Source organism: Pithys albifrons, chromosome 3 (genome assembly GCF_047495875.1).
Source record: "Pithys albifrons albifrons isolate INPA30051 chromosome 3, PitAlb_v1, whole genome shotgun sequence".
NCBI lineage: Eukaryota > Metazoa > Chordata > Aves > Passeriformes > Thamnophilidae > Pithys > Pithys albifrons.
In genome coordinates, this window is record NC_092460.1 from 44,775,412 (window position 1) to 44,796,695 (window position 21,284).

General features: G+C 44.4%; 1 protein-coding gene across 1 annotated transcript in view; it reads right to left on the bottom strand.

Moving 5' to 3' along the window:
• Positions 1–21,284, bottom strand: part of LOC139670192 (gamma-parvin-like) — a 52,120-nt gene that overhangs the window by 28,294 nt on the left and 2,542 nt on the right. Inside the window, exons 2-3 of the mRNA XM_071551561.1 lie at positions 19,424–19,492; positions 13,982–14,082 (exon numbers count right to left, since the gene is read on the bottom strand). The gene's annotated coding sequence lies outside the window, so the exon portion shown is untranslated. The remainder of the gene's footprint in view (positions 1–13,981; positions 14,083–19,423; positions 19,493–21,284) is intronic.

Consider the following 21,284-nt stretch of genomic DNA (forward strand, 5'->3'; position numbering starts at 1 on the left):
TAACAGTAGACAGACAGCTCAGTTTCTCTTGTGACCAAAATCAAAGCCCTCTTGTCCCCTGTTCACATACAAAGATATGAAATCCTCAAGTTGCCTTTTGCACACTGGAATCATTAAATAACCACCACAAGTCACAGAATTTCAGGGACACACACACTTTGCTGTGCCTCACCTTCATACAGGAGGTGATTAAAGAAGCACATTAGATTAAACTAATTGTACAATGACACCGCAGCTCCTTGAAAACTGACTGAAAAGTCCACTCATCCTACAGAAGGCAGCACTGGTAAAAAAATATAAGAAGTGAACATGAACTGCCTGATTGGTGAGACACAGGAGTGACAAGGGACCAGAGCAACCTGTGAGAGGCCAGAGCAGCATTTCTAAGGTGTCTCTGACAGATCAGCAGCAGCTGCTCAGGAAAGGACTCAAGCAGAGGATGCAGAGACATTTACACATACTTAAATCAATTATTCATGGCTCCATCGTTTTGCTGAACAGCCCCCAAAGCATTTTGCTTCCTTTAATTTCTCTAAGGCTTGCTCAGCAAAATTGTCCATATTTTATAGCCATATAACCTGCTAATTCTGTGTAAGAGATATTATTCTGGCTAATGACCACTTACATGAGGTCTTGCACAACCTCCACAGGCTGCTCCTCTCACAGGAAGTCTGTGCTGATCCTGCATTTTATTATTTGTGGCATAATTTATAACCTCTCACAGTTGAGGTCTGTGTCTCAAAGGGCATGTGTTTTATTATGGCATAGATTTTGCCCACAGTTTAGAAGAAAAAATGCTGCCTAAAATGTTATTACCATTGGGAGGAAGAAGGTAAAAAGAAACATGTCAAACCTTGTTTCTCTCTTCATTTCCTTACACGAGCTGGGTTCATGTTGCACAGTGATTAATAATTACACTTCTATACATAAACCCTGGCAGAACAGGCTGTTCTGTGTCTTTTGCTGGTTTTCCCCAAACTCGTTGCAGGTGCTGAGCCAAACACAGGCCTGACACTGAGCCTGGCCATGCTGCTCACTGGGGAGGAGATGCCTGGATAAATAATCCCTGTTTACACACAAGCACCAAAGCTAAGAGAGATAAACAGATTCACTGGAATCAGGAAGCATTACAAGTATGGACAGAGCGGATGTATTTATTGGACAGATAAATCCCTCTGATGAATCCCAGAGACCAGAAGGCCATTACTGAAGGAACAAACAGGTCCTTGATGCAACCAGCACATCCTGTAACCAGCATTTAGTCCCCATGCTTGTGCTTGCAAAGGCTACTACACAAGCCTTTGGCAAGAAGAGATGGCAAACACCATAAAATCATTCCAGTTATCCTGAAAAGAGTTCTCAGGCTACAGCTGGTCAACAGGGTGGTATTAGCTACCTATTTCTCCTGAATATGTTGATTCTAAAATACCAACTTGCAGAAAGCATTTGGTTTCATGTGGGTTTTTTTCCCCTTTTTGGTTTGGTTTTTTTTAGTGGTATTTTGCTTTTAAAAAGACTAAGAGACAGAAGGATTCTGTCATTTCTTAGGTAGAAAATTCCTGGGTTTATATTTGAATTGACATGGGGTTTTAATTTTAAAGATAAAATTCAATCTATAATAGAATATTAAAAAATAAAATCAAACTCTCTGAAGTTTTCTGCATCAGAGGCTTCCACTGATGGTGCTTTCTGCCCCTTCTCCCCCACATTTTTGGTTTCACAGCCTGGGAGAGGGGTGTGTTTGTGGGAAGGGGAAAGCATTTCAGAGCCACCTCTCACAATCCCTGAGCAGCACAGGGATCTCCACACCCAGCACTCCCCAGACAGTGCCCTGCACAGCCCACAGCATTCTCACTGCCTGGAATCCATCCCTTTGCTCTCTGATCCCCCAGGCCCTGCACTGATGACCCATCAAAGTCTGTGGGAAAAGTGGAGGCCACAATTTGGGTGCCAGACACAAGACCAGTTTGGTACCACTTGAAAAGTCACAAGACCTTCAGAGATGTTTCAACTTCTTGATTGCTTTGTGGTTTGAACTTCAGACAAAAATTCAAATGGAAGAGATGGAAGCAATTGGGAAACCTCGCCCTAGACATGCTTTGGGGTGCTTATTTCCCTGGAGAAAAGGAGGCTCAAGGGGCACATTCCCACTCTCTGCAACTCCCTGACAGGAGAGTGGAGCCAGGTGAGGGTCAGGCTCTGCTCCAGGGGACAAGGGACAGGAGAAGAGGAGCACACTCTGCTCTGGCAGGGGGATAAGCTCAGCCTAAAGCCCCTAAGCCCACACAGGAAAGGCCCCTCTGCTCCCAGCCAAGGTGCACACACTTGTGGGGGCTCAGTCATGAGCCATCCCCGGAGACATTGCCACGGAATGGCATTTTTTAATTGGCTCATCAGCCAAGCTTACTGAATTGACAGATAAGCAGAAGATTCATGCCAGAGGGCACTCAGGCTTTTTTGAAAGATGGGGGACAGCTCCCAAGTCTCTTCTCACTAAGAAATCATTAAATATTAAAAACCTTTTTAGAGATGTGCTTTCCAGTGATCCAGAAAACAGCCAGCACAGGGAATTCCTGGGACCTGACAGTGCCAGAGCACTATGACAAAAAATATGAAAGTACTGTTAAATCTATGCCATCACCAGGAAAAAGATACACACTGCAGTCACACAGCAGCAAAAAGGAGAGAATAACAAAATATATTTTCTGGTCAGTGCCAGCTGAAATACCCAGGGAAGGTCAGCTGCACAAGACCCTTCACATTCATTATCCCATGTGACTGGCAGAGGATACACCTGTCCTATAAAAACTTTGTATTTTATAGCAGTAAGTATTAAAAATATGATTTTTCTACAGTAACAGCAAACTACAGAAGGAAAGCAAAAATGTTTGTCCCTCTGAAGATAAAGACCAGGAGAGTGAATGAATTCCAAACTGGGGGAAAAAAACCCACCAAACACAAAATGAAGTGTCTGCTCAGAAGAATTGTGTATGAGAGGATACAGAACACACCACTGATACTGTCCCTCTATGGGCACTGTGCACTTACACCCTTGGCTTCTCCCAGTATTAGTACATTCATTAGAAACAACTGTTCCTTACAATACATTCCTGTGCTTTTCTATTCCAGACCTACAGTAACTGCAAGGGATGACAGGAAAACACAAAAGCAGCCATTAGCATATAAAGGAATATCCAGGAGGTAGATATAGAATAACTGCATACAGGAGGGAGGAAGGAGGAGTGTATCTGATTTCCAGATCAGAGCAGCTTCCTTGAATCACATCTGTGCCTTGCAGATGGAACTGAGGTTCCAGGCCAATGAAAACACCAGGAAGTCTTGGTTTTAACCAGGATTTAACTTATTCTGCTCATTACCTGCACATGCGTTACTGGATACTGTTGTTGTAGGTTTTTACCTTTAGACCAGACCATTTATGCAGCACAATTAGGGTGTCAGACTCAAGTTTGAAAACCTTGCATGTGGAGTGATGGGCTGATAATGGGCTGATAAGCCTTGATGAGTTGAGGGAAACACCTCAGCCTCCTGGAGGGGTGCTCCCAGCAGAAGACAACACCTTTCAAAGTGATAAGATTAACAAAGGGTAGAGTGTTGTTTAAGAATGATACCACCCTCCTTTGGGATATCCTCTATGACCACTCAAGGAGCCACCACCCTCAGGCATCTGTATCACTGTCTCGGTTTGAGGGGAAAAACCAAAATGTTTTACCCACAAGCAGGGGAGGGGCCTCCTCCTCAATAATCACACCACTCTTTATCAAATTTAAGAAAAGGAATTTTAATACAAGAAGGATAACTGCTATATCTATATATATATATATGTAAACAGACTAGTGCAACCCACTTCCCCAACACCATAAGAGGAAAAAAAAAAAACAACAACAACAAAACCCAGCAGGTTTTCCTCCGGGAGAAAAGGTTATACTTAAGTGTCCTTGTCACAGCCCGCTGGCTGCAGAGTGAGTTTCAGTCCCTCTCCAGCGAAACAGACGAGCAGTGGGCTTTCAGATGGACTCAGTCTCTTTCCCCTGTGTTCCCCGTCCAAGAAGCAGACAGGTACGAGCAACCAGCAGCAAATCCAAGGCAGGTAGCAGCACGGCAGGAAAAAGTAATCCGAAGTAGGCAGCGGCAAGACAGCCAGGGAAAACCCCAGCAGTAACCAGCAGGGCAGCCTGCCTCCTTGGAGCCCCCACTCCCCCGTTCCGCCGAGCCAAGACTGAGGAGAATATCCAAAAAAAAACCAAAAGAGACAAACCTGCTCCCACCCCAGCGATCACAGTTAACTACTTCTTTTGTTAACCGCTGGCCTGGGCAGTTAAGTGGCAGGGGAGAGAATTTACATAATAATCCCAAACTACAACATTATCCACCCCTAAATTCTCTTCCATGCCGATACTCTACATTAAACTTAAATTTTCTTTCAAATAATTAAGTGTTTACAAATACAGTAATATGAGTCGTTTACCCAGAGATAAGTTCCCCTTGAGGTACACATCGTGTCTCTCCATCTTCCTGCATCACCCACCAGGTGGAACCAGATCCTTGAGCAAAGACAACCCCACGAATGGGTTTGCCTTTGCCTGAGGCAGGGTTGATCCAGACTGTTTTCCCTAGCATACCTCTCAGGTGTATTACAGGGACTTTGTCTCCATCTACAGTGTGAAGGGGTTCTGATTGGGCAGGGCCGGCTCGATTGACAGAGCCTCTAGTGTTGACTAGCCATGTAGCCTTTGCTAAGTGTTGATCCCAGTGTTTGAAAGTCCCTCCACCCAACGCCTTCAAAGTGGTTTTCAACAGTCCATTACACCGCTCAACTTTCCCGGCAGCTGGTGCATGGTAGGGGATATGATACACCCACTCAATGCCATGTTCTCTCGCCCAGGTAGCAACTAAGCTGTTTTTGAAATGAGTTCCATTATCTGACTCAATTCGTTCTGGGGTGCCATGTCGCCACAGCACTTGTTTTTCCAGGCCTAGGATGGTGTTCCGAGCAGTGGCGTGAGGCACTGGGTGTGTCTCCAGCCACCCTGTGGTTGCTTCCACCATGGTGAGCACATAGCGCTTGCCTTGGCGGGTCTGTGGCAGTGTGATGTAGTCAACCTGCCAGGCCTCCCCGTACTTATACTTACCCCAGCGTCCACCATACCACAGGGGCTTCACTCTCTTAGCCTGCTTAATGGCAGCACATGTCTCACAGTCGTGGATAACCTGAGAGATAATGTCCATGGTTAAATCCACCCCTCGGTCTCGTGCCCATTTATAAGTGGCATCTCTGCCCTGATGGCCCGAGGCATCATGGGCCCATCGAGCCAAGAACAGCTCTCCCTTGTGCTGCCAGTCCAGATCTGTCTGTGATACTTTCACTTGCGCAGCTCGGTCTGCCTGTTGGTTGTTGAGATGTTCCTCATTGGCCCGATTTTTGGGCACGTGTGCGTCTACGTGGCGGACTCTCACAATCAGCTTCTCTACTCGGGTGGCAATATCTTGCCATATATCGGCAGCCCAGATGGGTTTCCCTCTGCGTTTCCAATTGGTTTTCTTCCATCGGTCTAACCATCCCCAGAGAGCATTGGCCACCATCCATGAGTCGGTGTAGAGGTAAAGCTTTGGCCATTTCTCTCGTTCAGCAATGTCCAGGGCCAACTGCACGGCTTTAAGCTCTGCAAACTGACTCGACCCACCTTCTCCTTCAGTAGCTTCTGCAACTTGTCGTGTGGGACTCCATACAGCTGCTTTCCATTTGCGATTAGTCCCTACAATGCGACAGGAGCCATCGGTGAAGAGGGCGTAGCGTATTTCCTCTTTTGGCAATTGATTGTATGGTGGAGCTTCTTCCGCACGTGTCACCTGCTCTTCCTCTTCATCTGCTAGACCAAAATTTTCACCTTCAGGCCAGTTTGTGATGATTTCCAGGATCCCAGGGCGATTTGATTTTCCTATACGGGCGCGCTGCGTAATCAGGGCAATCCACTTGCTCCAGGTAGCATCAGTGGCGTGATGTGTAGAGGCAGCCTGTCCTGACAACATCCACTTCAGCACTGGTAGTCGAGGTGCCAGAAACAGCTGTGCTTCTGTGCCAATCACCTCTGAGGCGGCTTGGACTCCTTCATAGGCGGCTAGGATCTCTTTCTCTGTGGGGGTATAGTTGGCTTCAGATCCTCTGTAGCCTCGGCTCCAGAATCCAAGTGGTCGGCCTCGAGTCTCACCAGGCACCTTCTGCCAAAGGCTCCAAGACAGGCCATTATTCCCGGCGGCGGAGTAGAGCATGTTCTGTACGTCTGGTCCTGTCCTGACTGGTCCAAGGGCTACAGCCTGAGCAATCTCATGCTTGATCTGGTCAAAGGCTTGTTGCTGCTCAGGGCCCCAGTGGAAATCATTCTTCTTACGGGTTACCAAGTAGAGAGGGCTTACGATCTGACTGTATGCTGGGATATGCATCCTCCAGAACCCTATGGCACCCAGGAAGGCTTGTGTTTCCTTTTTGCTGGTAGGTGGAGACATTGCTGTGATCTTATTGATGACTTCTGTTGGAATCTGACGGCGTCCATCCTGCCACTTCACTCCCAGGAACTGGATCTCTTGGGCTGGTCCCTTAACCTTACTCCGTTTGATGGCAAAGCCAGCTCCCAAAAGGATCTGGATGATTTTCTCTCCTTTCTGAAAAACCTCTTCTGCTGTGTCCCCCCACACAATGATGTCATCAATGTATTGCAGGTGTTCTGGAGCCTCACCCTTCTCCAGTGCAGTCTGGATCAGTCCATGACAGATGGTGGGACTGTGTTTCCACCCCTGGGGTAGTCGGTTCCAGGTGTACTGAACGCCCCTCCAGGTGAAAGCAAACTGTGGCCTGCACTCTGGTGCCAGAGGAATGGAGAAGAACGCATTAGCAATGTCAATAGTGGCATACCACTTTGCTGCCCTGGACTCCAGTTCATACTGGAGCTCCAGCATGTCCGGCACAGCGGCACTCAGCGGTGGGGTAACTTCATTCAAGCCACGATAGTCCACAGTCAATCTCCATTCTCCATCAGACTTATGCACAGGCCAGATGGGGCTGTTGAAGGATGAGTGGGTTTTGCTGACCACCCCTTGGCTCTCCAGTTCACGGATCATCTTATGGATGGGGATCACAGCATCACGGTTCGTTCGGTATTGCCGACGGTGCACTGTCGTGGTGGCAATTGGCACTTGCTGTTCCTCAACTTTCAACAGTCCAACAGCAGAAGGACTTTCTGAGAGACCTGGCAATGAGTTCAATTGTTCAATCCCTTCTGTCTGTACAGTGGCTATTCCAAAAGCCCATCTATGCCCCTTTGGGTCCTTAAAATATCCATTCCTGAGGTAGTCAATGCCCAGGATACATGGGGCGGCTGGACCAGTCACAATGGGGTGTTTCTGCCAATCTCTCCCTGTCAAGCTCACTTCAGCTTCTAGCACAGTCAACTCTTGAGATCCCCCTGTCACCCCAGAAATAGAAATAGTTTCTGAGCCCACATGTCCTGATGGCATTAATGTGCATTGAGCGCCAGTATCAACCAAAGCCTTATACTTTTGTGGGTCTGATGTACCAGGCCATCGAATCCACACAGTCCAATAGACACGGTTGTCCCGTGCCTCTACCTGGCTAGAGGCAGGGCCCCTCTAACACTGATCCTGGTCATAGCGGTCAGAACCTTTTCTCGATGAGTACACCTGGGAGGTGCCCTCCTGTGGGTCAGATTCTTGCCCGTGGGAAACTGGGACTGCACTTACTCTCACTGACCTTCTTCCATTCTCCTTCAGTTCTTGTACTCGGGCTGCAAGGGCACGGGTGGGTTTCCCATCCCACCGTCCCATGTCTTCTCCATGTTTGGCCAGGAAGTACCACATCTCAGTTCGTGAGGTCTGTCCACTTCCTCTGGCTGGGGGGCGTCTGGCTCTGACTTCAGAGGTTCTCATTCGCACTGGTGCCACTTGGAGACTTTCCCTAATTTCCTCTCTGATCGCTTTTACCTCTGCAGGCAGCGTCTTGAGACTCTCAACCAATGTCTCTACAGCAGAAATACGGGCCTGCATTGGGCTGTGGGTCATGCTTTCATATATCCGGAGCTTATTTGCTACTGCGCCCACTGTTTCATGGTTCTCTTCCCTATACATGGATGCCAGGAAATCGGTGTATTCAGCTGGCCCCGAGCGTGAAAGGTCCCACCACATATGTGGTGTGCATCTGACCTTGTCAGGGTCATTATTGGCTTGCCCACCTCTTCCAAAAAGCACGTCCATCATTGCCATCTCCCTCAGACGTAAAATTCCTTCTTCCATCGTCTTCCAAGTCTTCCTAATATGATGTTCCTGCAGGATTTCTCTATAAACAAACTTCTCTCTTACACTCGTTAGAAGTCGTGCCCAGAGTGAAAGGGGCTTTGATTCCCTCACGAACACCTGTTCAATAGCCACGTCCTGGGCCAGAGCCCCCAAAAACCTGGCTTCAGCACCATCCAGTTGTAAGGTTTCACCCATAAGGTCCCAAACTCGGATCAACCAAGTCAGGATGGGCTCACCCGGGTGTCGAGCAATGTCTTTCCGCAAACTACGGAGATTATCAAATGACAATGACTCAGTGATGATCTCAGGCTCTGGGTCTGCTTGCTGTGGAGGTGCAGCAGCCCCCTCATCGTCTGCTGGATGGTCTAATTTGGTCTTATATTTCCTTTTCTGAATAGGGGCAACTTCCATAGGCTTGGCCTGTCCTCCTGGTTTAGCCTCATCCTTTTCTCCCTTCACTGTGGCATCAGGGGTTTTATTCTCTCGCTTTTCCCCCTTCACTGGGCTAGGTTTCTGAATGCATTCTGGAAAAACCCTGGCCCTACCTTCAAACATTCTGTAAGCTGCAGGGATACAACCCTGCAGAAAAACCATAAAGAGCAAGATATCTCTGGCATCCAGGGAGAATTTAAACATCTCAAAAGCTGTTGTAGCAGACTTGAATGGGGAATGGACAAAGGGTTGGGAGAAGAGATTCCCCTTTGTTCCTTCCCAAGGGTCCGTACTATTATCACTGAATCCCCAGAGGTAGCAGCTTAGGTTGCGGCAGGAAAACAGCCTGGAGAGCACCACCCACATGACATCCAAAGGCATCGAATTCATGGCACCATAAATCCAGAGTAAGAACTCAATAATAATTGCGGCTATTTGAGTTTTGCTCATTGATTTGTTGATAAGACTTAAACCTGCCGCTCCTTTTGGCATGAATTTGTACCAACAAAAAGCCAATATATTATACAGGATGGTCCTGATGAACTCTAAGCTCAAGACCCACATGGTGCCACAAAATAGCAGTTATCCTTCTTTGTTTACAAGCCCCACACGTTGGGCGCCAAGAAATGTCTCGGTTTGAGGGGAAAAACCAAAATGTTTTACCCACAAGCAGGGGAGGGGCCTCCTCCTCAATAATCACACCACTCTTTATCAAATTTAAGAAAAGGAATTTTAATACAAGAAGGATAACTGCTATATCTATATATATATATATGTAAACAGACTAGTGCAACCCACTTCCCCAACACCATAAGAGGAAAAAAAAAAAACAACAACAACAAAACCCAGCAGGTTTTCCTCCAGGAGAAAAGGTTATACTTAAGTGTCCTTGTCACAGCCCGCTGGCTGCAGAGTGAGTTTCAGTCCCTCTCCAGCGAAACAGACGAGCAGTGGGCTTTCAGATGGACTCAGTCTCTTTCCCCTGTGTTCCCCGTCCAAGAAGCAGACAGGTACGAGCAACCAGCAGCAAATCCAAGGCAGGTAGCAGCACGGCAGGAAAAAGTAATCCGAAGTAGGCAGCGGCAAGACAGCCAGGGAAAACCCCAGCAGTAACCAGCAGGGCAGCCTGCCTCCTTGGAGCCCCCACTCCCCCGTTCCGCCGAGCCAAGACTGAGGAGAATATCCAAAAAAAAACCAAAAGAGACAAACCTGCCCCCACCCCAGCGATCACAGTTAACTACTTCTTTTGTTAACCGCTGGCCTGGGCAGTTAAGTGGCAGGGGAGAGAATTTACATAATAATCCCAAACTACAACAATCACCCCCTCAGCATTGACTTAGTGACACGAAACCACATGAAGGAAAAAAAAGGTGTAAAAAGTGTGGAGTTTAAACTCAAGGAGAGGGGGGAAAATGCCACGTCTGCAAGGGTAGCTGCTGGCAGCCTGTCCTGCCTCCTTCTCTTGGAACAATGTAGGGGTGAGAACCACGTGTTTTCTATACTTTACTTTCTTAACTTTACTTTCTTACAAAGCCTATTCCTTTATACATTCCATCTCACATCTTATTCTAACAGCAACTTTGATTCTTACTCTATGAGCACCTCCTTTACTGTGTTTTGCTACCTTAATATTAATAACAGTAACTTGCTTTGCACTTTGCCACTTTATATTAGTTATTGCTTTCTTTTGCAATGTGCAGTTTCTTTTCAACATGTGTGTTATAAGAAGCAGCTCTGTTCTTTCCTTTTGCTTTGTGTTACAGAGTGGTGTGCAAGCTATTTTATTGCCTTATGTTATGGAAATAATGTCTAGATAAGAGTTTTAAGTGGCTGTGTTTCTAGTTAGTAGTTTTTTGTTATCTGTTGTGAAAAAGAGATCAACTTAAGTTTGGTGTGTTTGTCTCTGTAAAATGTGTTTTGTGCTGGTTTCTTTTGGGGTCTTTTATTATCAATTAAATACAATCTTGCAGCTAAACATTATCACCGGCAACGCAAAACCCACAGTAACTGTCACATACTTATATTAATAAATGTTATTTCAGGAGCTGTTGTGGAGAAAGTTCTTTTCTTGCTATTAAGTGTGGTCTCATAGCAGAGGTTAGAAATCCTTCCAATCCGTGTGCTGTCCGTAGTCAATAGGCAGTGTTGGGAAACATAAGGCTCTAATTTTCTGGAGGCGCTTATTGCTAATAATTTGTCCCTGGCTTAAGTGAGGTCCTCATAGGGGAGTCAAAAATCTTTCCAGCTTGTGTTCTGTCCAGAGTCCGACAGGTAGTGCTGGGTTCATAAAGTTTTGATTATCCCGAGGGCACTTACAGCTATTAACTTGAAATTAATACAGTTAAGACTAGAAATCTTTGCATTCCTGTCTCCCTCCTCCCTTTCACGTGACACTTGCATTTATAATAATAATTTCTCTCTATTAGGGGAGTGCAGTTAAATGCCTCCCTGACACCTGATCCCATCAGCTCTCAGAAGCTGAGCAGGGTCAGCCCCAGTCAGTGCTTGGGTGGGAGCCCTCCTGGCAATACAATACCGGGGGCTGCAGGTTCTGGTCCTGAGGGCGTCACTGTCACTGTCCAAGCTCTCTCGGCCATGGCAAATGGACCTTAGGACTTAAACAGCGGGGCCAGTTCCACGCACGCTGTGCCTCACCTAAAACATCCACTGTGCAGGCTCCAAGGAGACACCCACGTGGGTGAGCCCTTCCCAATCTTTGTTGACTAAGCCGAGACATACATATAGATGTACCCCTTAGACACAAAATGGCCCTACCGCTCACACACAAAAGGGCGGCTCCACCCCTCAGACAAAAAAATGGCAGCCTTGCCCCTCACACACAAAATGTTGGCCCTGCCCCTCAGACTCAAAATGGTGGCTCCGCCCCTCAGACACAAAATGGTAGCTCCACTCCTCAGACACAAAATGGCGGCCATGCCCCTCACACACAAAGTGGCAGCCACGCCATACGTCCATATTAGGGGGAATTAACTACATCAACTTCAGTTAGAGAAGCATCAGAGGTCAGACTGAAAATAAAATAAGTTGGTTCTTTTTCTAGCTCAGTCTCCATATTTTACAGACAGCAGACAGCAAAACAAAAGTCCCATTTCACTTTGCATGGACCAAAAAATACTACAGAACCAGGTAAAATTCTCACAGAGGGACTCTAAAAAACAATTAGCTCAAAGGAGCACCAATAAATCACTGCAGAAGTCTGGACTGACTTCAGTTTTCATCCTTATTCCCAAGATTCTTGTTCACGCAGACATAAAATAGCTAAAATTGAGGCAAACCCTTGAATGCCTTGCCCATTTTGATGCCATTCCCATGTGGCATTGATTTGCCTCAAGCCTGGCACCCCAAACCAAACTTTGAGCACTGCAGGCAGAGGAAAGCTGCCCAATGCCATCAAAACTGAGCTCTGCAAAAGCTTAGAGGCAAACCTGCTGTTATTTCATAAGTGTTGACTTGGCCATTAAGGGTTTAAGTTCCAGACAGAGGTCAAACATTTTACAGGGAGACTAAGAAGTGCCTAATCTGTTTAGTTATTTTTAAAATCTGCATCTTCAGGCACCCAAGCACTGCTTAGAGAAAATGCTGTGACTTGACTGCAAAGCAGGCCCCAGGAGCATGGCACTGCCTGCTGGGCACTGCCAAATGGAACAAAAATATATCTTAATTTACTTCCTTTCCCGTTTCAGATGGTCAGATGATAAAGAGCCCAAACAACTTGCCCAAGTCCCATCTGAGTGTGACTGCTCTGAAGGGCACATTATGCCCAAGGCAGCCACAGAATTTCCCTTTTCTCAGGAGGAGTGAATCCAGTGGAAAAATCCAGGTAAACCCAAGATCAGTCACGAGCATGATTCTACTGCATTACCAACGTGATGTAATTACAAATAGCACTCAATTCACATGCTGGTTGAGCTTTAATTATAGTTTTGCTCTACTACAGTTCAGAAAAATGAAACCAAACTTCATTAAAGTGAAAATTAATATCAAGGGGAGTGATTGCAACTCATGCCTATTTATTGCCTTTCCAGCTGCTTTTAAAAGCAGACTGGTTTACCAAAACTGGAATTAAGTGGAAATATTTGGTGTACAGACTGATGGATATTTCATGCTTGCTTTATTTCAAGGTTTAAAACCAGTTTTTACCAAATGTACCTTTCCAAAAATAAGCCTCACCCTCTCCATGAAACTTGTCCATGAAACTGTCTCACAGGAATGGCAAACATGACCTTCCTGCTTTTTTTTCTGAGGAAGCTTTGCTTCCCTTTGGGCAGCATCCACACAGTCACACATTTTCCAAGGAGCTTCTGTGGAAGGAGAGGCTCTAAAATCTATCGTTTGACCTCTACTAGGCTAGAATTGCCTAAACATCACATAACTATTTTCCAGTGTGAAAGTCTCTTAGAAATGCAAGATACTGACAGTTTTTCTGTGTTATTTTTTTAAACTGAAATTAAGATTAGCATCACATGGTTCTACAACAGAGACAACCCATAAAGGCCAAGGTGGCTGCACACAACCCCATTTATTTTGGGTTTGGGTTTACTCTCACCAAAGTGTGGTAAAACAAAACAAAGCCAAAGCAACCTATATTTTAAGAACTTCATTGTGAAGTCACCACTGAAAATTCAAAACCAGGGAAAGGTCAGGGCTGTGTTCTCTTACAGCTTTTGGCACCTGGGGAGTCAGTTTAAGGCTACACACTGGGAACAGGTTTTTATTCATATATATAATATGGAGCTGTAAAATAATTCCTGGATCAAACTGCAGCAAATACCTTTAAAGCAGAATGTGCTACCAGTAACACAAAGATGGACTCAAGTTCACATCTCTGATTATTTCCAAAGCAATAGCTTTTGCCCCAGTGGATAGCACTGAAGAAATTATCCCTTTATAGTTACGTAGCAAAGAAACAAAGTTAGAGCTTCCAGACTCATTCTGTGCATATAAAGGCTTTCCATTTATACAAGCACAGTGGCCTCAAAAAGACATTATTTCTTGTCATTAAAGGTGTCATTAAAGCCTTGTTCTTAACACTCTGCTCAGCTCACGTGAGCTGCATTTTCTTTGTATTGATAAAAGACATCACAATGTCCCTGTCCCTTTCTTTTCAAAAAAAGCCAAACTTCCATTCAGATTGTGACATTTGTTGCCACAATTCCAGTCAAACACTGATTCAAAACAATAAAATTATCATTTCAGCACTTACTTCTCAGTTTGAATGAAGGTTTTGGAGTGTTCTGAGGGTTTTTGAAACTCTTCTTGCTTTTGCGAGGATGAACACTTCAATTTTAGAAACGTTTTCTACATCTTTGAAGGAAAAAATATTTCACATCAATGACCAGGGAAAAGTCTCACTAAAACCATCATATCTCTTACCTACATATGCAAGTCAAACTATCAAGAGTAATTTTTTTAAGAAGTAGATGCCTTTATTTCATGGCACAGCATCTCATCTAAATATGATTCTTCTTGTAAGAAAAAGTAAAACTTAAAGAAGGCATTTTAACCTTTCAAAATATAGCTAAAATATCTGTGCATTAAGTTTCTGAAGCTCCAGCTTTGTTTTCTTGGCTTTAAGTAGAATGTATTTCCTCACTTTGAGAGGTAATAAGTCTAAATCCAGATGTGCTTTACAATAGGTTGGTAACAAACTCCCTCTTGTTTGCCTCATATAAACCTACTGCTGAAGGCAAAAAGGATTAAGAAATTACTAGAAAAGCTGCTGAGTTTCTAAGCTTATTAAGAAAGTATAAGTAGCCTTTCAGCCTGGGGAATAAAGTGAGGCAGAAAGGACCACAGCAGAGCAGGAGTTCCCCAAGGGCCCCAAACCACAGCCCAGCAGGTTCCAGCTGGCAGCAGCAGGGCTGGGCTCCACACCCAGGAAAACAGAGCCTCTGAGTCGTGCCACATTGTCCTCACATCCCTGCGAGGGGACCTTTGCACCCCCAGCTCTGCTGCTCCATTTAACAAGTGCCTCCTGAATTATAGAAAAGAGCTGCTCTCCCAGGGATTCGTACCCTGCAGATCACAAGTGCTTTTCCTTCACCTCCAAAGCAGCTTTGCTGCCAGGCACAGCAGTCCTGTGGAAAACCTCGCTGGAGAAAGTTATTCCAAAGGGACATTGTGCTTGGCTTGGTCTCTGAGCAACACAAACAACAGCATTTTCCCCCTGACAAACTGAGTGCAACTCCCACTAACTCCCAGGCACTGGCAGAACTCAGGAGTGGAGAGAAGCCCCTTGATGGGCAAGGAATTACTGCAGGCTGTGGGCTGAGCATTTGGCATGGCCCCAGGAGTCTTCCAGTGTCTCACTGGCCTTCGTCAAAAGGGTATTGACTGCTGTGTACAAGCTTATGCAGATGCTAAAGTAATATCCATAGCGAAATTCTCATTACAGCTGCAGCATTTGTTTCCCACCCTGCAAATTTTGAAGAAAGCATAAGCAACTAAATAGAACTTTGCAAGGCCCTGCCTCACATCTGTACAGTCATCTGTCTGTGCACACAAACCCATCTGTTCATACACAGCTTAGTCTGCACTAAGCTCATTACTAGGATTTTACATGCCTTACTCACATAAGTGGAATGGCATTTTAACAGTGTAATCAGGAGAACAAGAGCACCTGAGACTCAGTTCAGTGTAAGGTGTGTGTATCCACCATCTGAACCTATTGCAAGTCCCTCTTTCATTTCCCAACAAGTTATCTACTACAGTACATTAAAGCATTCACACACCATGCATTAGAGCAATCTAGTTTATATTCTAAGACTGTTCACTTTAATCCGAGTTTCATTTTAATCTGATCATTCCTTCCCGAAGGAAAAAACATGGATCAGTAGAAGCATTAAATCCCAAGAATGGGACAATGAAACCAGAGTTGGTCTTTGAAAAAGTAGAGATGAGCTTCCTGGTAGAATTGCAGAATTGTTTAGGTTGGAAAACACCTTTAAGGTCACAGAGTTCAGTGGTTCCCCAGCACTGTCAAGCCCTTCACTAAACCACGTCCCCAAGTGCCACATCTACACATCTTTCAAATAGCTCCAGGGATGATCACTCAGCAAATTCCATGGGCAGCTGTGCCAGGGCTGGACAACCCTTTCCGTTAAGAAATTTTCCCAAATATCCAATCGAAACCTTCCATGGTGCAACCTGAAGCTGTCACCCACCTGGGCTCATGTCCAGCCACTGTCACCAGCATCCCCCAGCCCTTTCCCCCTTTCCAGTGGCTCTGCTCCAGCCTGGAGCTGCAGGGGGTTATAACCTGAGAACAATACCTGGCACTTGTCCTTGTTGAATAGGTACAACTGCCCTCAGCCCATGAGCCTGGCCTGTGCAGATCCTCTCCTGCCCTCAGGCAGCTCACCCCTCACACAACACGGTGCCATCTGTTGCCAGGACAAGTGATGGAGTGACCTTGTCAGGCCTCCTTTTGCTGCCAGTGAAAGCCATTTGGCTGGTGCTCTGCAGCACCTGCAGCCTCTGCCACTGTGCACACACCAGGGCACAGCCCAATCCCATGCAAATGCTCAGCAGCATCCACGGCCTGACTGGGCTCTTTTCAGATGCCTCTATTTGCCTGAGCATGGATACAATGCAATCCAAATGATCCAATGTAAAACCAAACCTCAGTGTAATGAGCACAGAGCACCCAGCCAAGTCCAACATGCTGCTCGGAGATCAGCTCATTGGTTTGTAATAATGCCAAGGTCATGGGTTCAATCCCCTGTATGGGCCATTAACTTGAGTTGGACTCGATGATCCTTGTGGGTCCCTTCCAACTCAGAACAGTCTGTGATTCTACATGCTTGCCAGGCAGCACCCAGAATGCCTTCTTTTTCCCAGAGGGTCATTGTTTGCAGGAAAAAATTGACAATCCTAGTGCATCATGGATAAAGGGTATCTAAATAAGTATTAAATTAAGCATAAAGTGTTTTAAATAACCTCAGCAGGTTGAGCACTTACCAGTTCTTCTCACCAAAATTGCTATGAAGCAAATAACCACAGCATGTAAGTGTTAAGAAGTAACTAAAATAGCAGAGCATAAACATGTTTTTGAGAACTGGAATTAGAACACTGGTACAAATACACACACTGGGGTTACATGAAAAAATAACAAGGGGAAGGGTCTTTTTTATGCCCTTTTCATTAAATTCCTGCAACATCACCTGCCAGGAGCTTACAGCAAGGCCTGCACTGTTCTGCCAGCAAACTTTGGTTCTGCCAGTGGAACAGATTGCCATTGGCAGGTGGGAAAAACAATCCTTGTAACCATTATACATCTGAGTAATTCAATTTTCTGCTGATCTTAATTTAGTACTTCAGTGGTTACCAGGCCAGCACAGCACCTGCTAATTATACACCTGAAATTCCCTTTGCTCTAAGGAAGCAAGTCTTGGCCCTTGAGTTTCCAAAGGGAGCTGCCACAAAGGCACCAAGTGAGTCAGAACAGTGTCCAAGTGACATCTGATTCTGTAAGGACCAGAACAATGAACCTGCCATTCACTGCTGCCTCCATCCTCCCTACAGTCCCCACTGGCAATGCCTGTGGTGCAAGATTTCATTTACAATTCTGCTTTTAAAACCAGTCAAGTCACCAATCCAAACTGGAATCAGGGTGAGTGTAAACGCTGGAGATTGTTATTTGGTGTCATATCTGATGCAAATAACTATATAAAACCAAACATCAGTCTGACTGTTGGATATCAACACACTGAAGAGAGGATTTCATTGGTGATTAAGAAAATCAGTGCCTGATCTCATGGAAGCTGCCTAAAGCTGTCCTGATAGCTATTTAATAGGCATATTTCTTACTATCTACTCCCTTTTTCTAAGTCAAGTCTTAATACAGAGCTGTTGTAAAGCCTGTGTCTTCCCAGCCTTCCTGAAGAGTCACAGAGCCACCAGCCCCTTGGACCAAAGCAGGAGCTCCAGCCCAGTATTATTGCCAAGCCCAAGGGCTGCCACAGCACAACCTTTCCAGAGCAACTGATGCAATTCTGAGAGGGCCTGCAGGGCTGGGGAGCTCTAGAGTCTTACACATAAAATAAATAATATCAACCTGGCTTTCAAGGGAAATTGCCTGTCAAAAACAAAAAGTGCAAACTGTTTTTCTTCAGGTGCCACTTTTGGTGCTCCTGCTCTGTTACCCACATGGTGAGGCAGACACTGAGCTGTTTGGGGTGAAGCTTGATAAGTATTTTAGCTCATTCATCTGAGCCCTCCTCAAAGGGCTTTTGAGCCCTCCTCAAATTTGTGTTCAGGGCTGAGGTTCAGGGCTGGCTGGGACTGTGCAGTACAGGGGAAGGGGTTTAGAAAACTGAGAAGAATTTTAGCAGTTCAGTCATTTTCTTTTAATGTGAAATCACAATTCCCTCCAAGCTGAGTGTCCCACTAATGAAATGGGCACTGATTTGAATTCAGTCAGCTACATCTGTGCTGCCTCAGAATGCATTAGCCAGCAATTATTCAGTGCTGATAACACTAAGTTTACATATTCCCTTTATATTCTTCCTCTGCAGTAGTTTCTTGAAAAGTTTATCTCAAAAAAAGAAATTATTTTATTACAGTATTTGCACTTGGGGGGGCAAGAAAAGGTGGTTTAAAATAAAAAAAACCCTCTCAAGACTACTTTAAAAATAAACATGACCATTCAAGAATTAACTTCTTACAACAGACATGAATCTCATTACTGCTGTAATTTTAAAAAATAATAAATCTAGTAGTTTTTTTGGAAGGAGCAGACACAGCAGGATTGACACATGTGAAAGCAGCCAATTGCAGGCACAGGAGGTAAAATGCAACCTGGTTACCTACAGCCATTTCCCCAGGAATTATTCAGCTATTATTAGGTGAGAGCTGATACCTTTATGAGATGAACATCAGCTCCTTATGCAAAACTCTCTATCTTTATGCCAGAAACACATACCCTTTTTTTCCCCTCATATTTAACATCTTCATTCTCCCAGTCACAGGAAAAAATTATTTCCAGTGGCAGATGCAAGTTGAAATACACCAAGAACTTTGCAGACACACCTTCCCTTAAGCTAAATATGCCATCCATTTTCTGTTTCTGAATCCAGCTGGAATTAAGTGGGTTACCTGAACAGTTCTACTTTTAAATTGAGGAAGGCCTCAGCACGTGGATTGGATTCTCTCCCTGTAATATCCTGATCAGCTCCTTCTTATCCTTGCAATGACAACCCAGTAGAGATGCTTATAAATACACATAAATTCAGAGTCACATAAATACAAATGGGATGTCTGCTCTCAGAACACTCTGCACCAAATACCCTCAGAGTCACCAGCAACAACTTCTCAGCAGAAAAACTGGAGCAAAAGCGTTCAGGGAAGTGGAAATCCTTATTTATTAGGGTGTTTGTAATTATGACCCTCATTGAGAGATTATATTTATTAAAATCAAGCAGAAATGGAGCACCTCTTTAAGCAAGGATTACTTTATATCCAGGCTAACTCTAGAAATGAAGTGGCAACCACACCATTGCATCCCAATTGCAATGTACAATGTCAAATGTCACATAACAGACCCAACTCTCAGTAAAAGGCAACACACTTCAGCAAAACAGAAGCTGTAGGCAGTGGGCTACAGTGGTTTTTTGGAAGAGGTGTTTGAAAAAAGCACTTCTCCTACCTCAAAGCACAAGTTCCATCCTCCACATGAAGGCAGTTCCATGGGATTCCTACAAGCCTTTCGGCAAACCTGTGTAAACATAATGAAAGAAAAAAAAATCACTGATTGTAAAAGAGTAACAAAATAACAATAAATCAGCAGTGAAAGAGATGGATCAAAACAATATATGAAACAAATACCACAATTAATTCTGCTTCAGGAAGTGTGACAGCAAGGCAGAGAAGCCTCCCTGTCAGCCAGCCAGAATTCCAGTCTAAATCAAGTCTCAGCACATGGATACAGAGGCAAAAGGATCAGAAAATTAAGATCCAGTACTGCAATAGTCCCTGCTCTCAGTTTATCAGTGGTGCCTGGCCTGCTTGCAAATAGAGTATGAGAGGTCAAAGGAAAGACATGAATAATGAAGTATTTGGGGTTTGCCTCTACACATACAAGAGGGGCCATCCTTCTAATTTGAAAGGAGAAAATTAAAATAAGATGAAATATAAAAATATAAGATTAAGCCAGACGAGTTCTGTTATACTTAGATTTGCTGAAAAATTGCATTGTATTAAAAGGGGGAAAATAGAAGTTTGACAAGTGAAGGCTCATGCATTTTTAAACCCCTGAATTTCTGGGAGTTGCTTCAGAACGAAACACTCCAGATTTTGTTTCTTCATAGTGAACTTAATTTTTGTCCTGTCTTTAAAATTACTCTTTAAAGGCATTTCACATATCAATAAAATAAATTCCTCATTAACCTTTTTTTCCTTGAGACAGTCATTGACTTCAACAGAGGATGTGCAAATAGAATTATCCACGCTGCACAGAAATGCTTCCATGCAGAATTTAACTCAGGTTTGTGGATTTTTTTATATTTTTTTAGCCTCCAGGCAGTGACTTGCTAAGGTTCATTTAATCAGCTGAGGTGCTATTATGGGAACCACCTGCTAAGGGAAGTTTATTTCTAATAATCTTGAAGAGATCCATCAGAGAATAATCGTTCATATATCCATATTACAAGTATTAAATTAGAGAGGAATCATTTTATAGTTACATAAATTCCTATACTTATTCCTGGAATTCTAAGATTAAAAACTAAAGCAACTTGGTGGCAATGTGGTTCCTTAACTATTACAGGGCAGTCTGGTACAAGGATGGCTGTAAACCACTTCTTTACCTCTGTCAGGCTTTCCTTGCCTTTCTTGTGATTCATTCAGAACCAAATTCCCATTTAAAAATCAAAATACTGCAGGGTCTAATTACTGAGGCTCAGATTAGTATTTATTATGCAATTATTCATCTTTAGAATCATTAGTCCCAAGCTTCCAGGTTTTTCTCACAAAAATAAATTAAGTTTTTAAAAATAATCATATTTTAATTAGACTATTTTGAATATTACTGATATTGAAGATCAATCTTTTCTCTCTGGCAGCAATCACTGCATGTTGCTCTTATATTTACAAACAACCCTTTAGATACAACAAAATCTTTTTCCCCCATCAGGATCACCATCACTGACAGTCCTTCTGCCACACTGAGCACCAGTAGCACAGATTTTGTGTAAAATAAACTCCCTACAACAACTTTAAAGAAGGAGAGGAAAGCAGATATATTTGTCAGCACTGGGCTATGCCCAGGCAGGAGGAAAAAGCACAAAGAAATAAGAGTTCTTACCTAAAATTGCTCGGAGAAGGTAAAATTAGATTAATTTGCTGCTCCTTCACACAAACGTCTCACTTTAGCCTGAGTATAATTATTTATCAAACAGCTGAGCCCTCAGAGAGCTCCATTTCAGCCCCTCAGAGGAGCCCCTGTCCAGAACAGCCAATTAATAGTGAGGGGCTCATCAGCCTTGAGGGGCTGCAAGTGAGGTGAGAGC